This window comes from Schistocerca gregaria, chromosome 3 (genome assembly GCF_023897955.1).
Source record: "Schistocerca gregaria isolate iqSchGreg1 chromosome 3, iqSchGreg1.2, whole genome shotgun sequence".
Lineage (NCBI taxonomy): Eukaryota > Metazoa > Arthropoda > Insecta > Orthoptera > Acrididae > Schistocerca > Schistocerca gregaria.
The window spans coordinates 183,379,012-183,382,037 of record NC_064922.1 but is presented as its reverse complement, the minus strand read 5'-3'; the positions used below and the strand labels follow the sequence as shown (position 1 = coordinate 183,382,037).

Genomic DNA, 3,026 nt, shown 5'->3' with positions numbered 1-3,026 from the left:
AGAGGAAAAAAAATGCATTGCTGTATTTGGAGATGGGGGCCACTCAACCACTGTGCTCTGGGCCCATTCCTGACTCTCAACTGGCCTGCATCTGCCCACTGTCCTAAAACATTATCCAAACGAGGTGCACCAAGTACGACATCGGGTGGTTTGCCAGGAAAACTAGTGTTTACTAGCTACTTACAGTCGCCTAAATTAGCAGCCGCAAACGACTGAGTCCAACCTTCTTTTCTCCGACTGTATAATGCTGCGCCACTCGGGGTTCCACATCTGGAAATGTCAAGCTGGAGAAAGCATTGTCCTTTGGAAGCGATAAATTCGGTTGTCTGCAGGTGGGTGAACCCATGGCTTTCAATTATCAGTACGAAGTCCTAATGAATTCGTTTTTTGTTCTCTTCATCTGTGCGGATGCCGCACTACGTTTTTGGAAGTCCGTCCATGAAAACTTCAGTAACCTCCTGAGCTAACTGGCCACACATCTTTGTAGCGTCAGCTGTCACATATCCAAGCACCGTCTCTTCTTCCATGACTATGGCTCTGCCACTCATTTCAACGCCTCTGAGTATCTTGACATGGGCGCAAAAGAGTGAAAACTCGACACGCTGAACTGCTGGATAAGTATGTTTCTGTGCCGGGAATCGAACCTGGTCCTCCCAAATATCCTAGCCACTTCTTTTATCGGCTCGCCAACATTCTTCATTATTGGTGTGTGTATTTTCTGCCATGCGAAAAATAAACCTGGAAATGTGTCGAAGGATAGAAAATAATACTACTTCGTTTTAAAGCGAAAATAAAAGAGAAAAGGAAATAAATGGCCTTGTTGCCATGTGTGAACAAAGAAAGTCTTCTCATTTTATTTTGAAATGGCGCTGGTAAAATTTTCATTCAGATTAAAATCATTAAGTCCGCTTCTTTGGGTCTTAGAAAGGGTTAAAAGCTATCCTCAGTGTATAACTGAGGATAGCTCAGTTAAATGTATGTTTAAAATAGTGTTGATAAACGTAATTTTTTCATGTGACTTAAATTATCCTCTTCTTGATTTGAAAAAGCAATAATGGAAAGGAAAATAAAACAAATTGTCATGTGAAAATTCTCCGTGCATCAGACCATTCTTTTTCATCCAAGGCGATAATTGCTTCTGTCCTCTTCCTATCTGATAGACGATATATTCTTCCTACTCTTTTCGATGTAATAGCTCTGATCAGACAATGGTGCATTATTTAGTAATGTGTGCTTTCGTCCCAGGTGTGTAAGTCCGCGCCATACTGTTGCGAAAAGCTGCCCTAACGGTAAATGTTCGCACAGGTACCGCGCCGGTCACCACCATGTGTCAGGGCCCGGGTTGGGACTTTCAGCCCCCAGCTCACCCAACTATGCAGTACGACTGCTGCGGTATGACTGCCACACTACTTCCCTCGCAAGCTCGCAAGTAAACGAATGACACACCTTAGACGAAAGTAACAATGACAACATGAGAATGATGATTTAGTTCTAAATGTTTTGAAATGCTTAACTACTACATAACACTTTTTCAAAATCAATAAGCAAACGTATTAGTAGTGAGACTGTATTGAAAACTTTCAGTGTTAGGCTCCACAAATTTTAATTATACGTAAAGTTTTACTCCAGTGCGTGGGAAATAAACATCGCAGGTTGGGGTGCATAAACTAAAGCCAGAGGAGGGGATGGTTTGATGCAGGGGGGGGGGGGGGGGGATTCCCCCAACCCCCTGCAAAGTGCACACTGTATTGAGTTAGCCAAGGTTCTGCAGATATGTGCTAACTTGTGGCTGATGTAGATTTTATACATCCGTAACTCCTAATGCTTGGGTCTCAAAAGCATTATCACGAGGAAAGACTGATGTGACAAACGCTGGAATTCTGAGTTTTGAATGGTTAAAATTTACATTCCGATACTTTCTTAACGTATATAAACTATTTTTACAATACGGAAAGAAAGGTATCACTGCATTACAAAGGGATCTTTGATATGTCAAGAAGCGATTTTTTTCCTTTTTTGTAATTTGATGTAGATCTTATTTTTAGTTTTGTTTCTGGTCTGTTTGTTAAACTGAAATTTAGTCGTTAAATGTTTCTTTTTACATTTATGTGGAGAACAATATTAGGAATTACAGCCCTTAGAACTACTCAGAATTTAGGAAAGACGAAGAGTAACTTTTGTAAATAATTTACATATGAGAGAAGGGTCAATTCTAGTGCAAGTAGCTGAACTGATATTCGACCTCCATCTGTTGGTACATTACATCTACAGTATACAGGAACATAGGACGCAAAGCGCGTTACGAAAAATATTATTCCGGTACCGGGAATCGAACCCGAGCCTCCTGGGTGAGAGCCAGGTATCCTAGCCACTAGACCATACCGGACACATGTGGGTTTCTTTCATTGACGAGAAACAGACTTACGTCGTCCATGCATATACAGTGTTAAATTCGGTAGCAACGTTCTGCTCTGTTCTACGTAGCGTACAACTCACCACAGGCGTGTAATTACATATACTGACTTCCGTTAACACGACCTTCGTTCGTTGCCACGCCACCACAAGCGCTCCAAGTTAATCAGTCCATCATTTCGCTTTCTTATTGGTTGATTCTTGGACTTTCAAGTTTGTTTTCGTAATTTCGGTTCATAGTTTGCAGAAGTTAGTTTCATCACATTGCGCTTCTGATTAAGCCTCCTAATGTGTATTGCTCTCTATGAATCATTGTGAATATGTTGCTCCCATTCCTAGTTTTAGGTGGGGAAAATGATTCCATATTATTTGTTTAGTATAAAAGAGAAGACGCTTTAATTGTATGGTGTTGTGCAATTGCGTACGAATCTGTGTGTGAAATGCTCTGTTTAGATGCACTGAGTGCACTTACTCGTATTCTATGTTACTTTTGTTTGCATCTGTTGTCTGTCCTTTGGCGCATTTAATGAAGAACCCCATGTTAGCAGGTTTCGATATTATTCATATTCAACTCTGTTACGTCTTGTCACCGAAAAAGTTAGTATTTTTGCGTG

General features: G+C 40.9%; 1 non-coding gene across 1 annotated transcript; it reads right to left on the bottom strand.

The window, feature by feature from the left end:
* Positions 1 to 2,314: 2,314 nt before the first annotated feature.
* Positions 2,315 to 2,386, bottom strand: Trnae-cuc (transfer RNA glutamic acid (anticodon CUC)). The gene has a single exon. It is a non-coding gene; the product is annotated as a tRNA-Glu (tRNA).
* Positions 2,387 to 3,026: the final 640 nt, after the last annotated feature.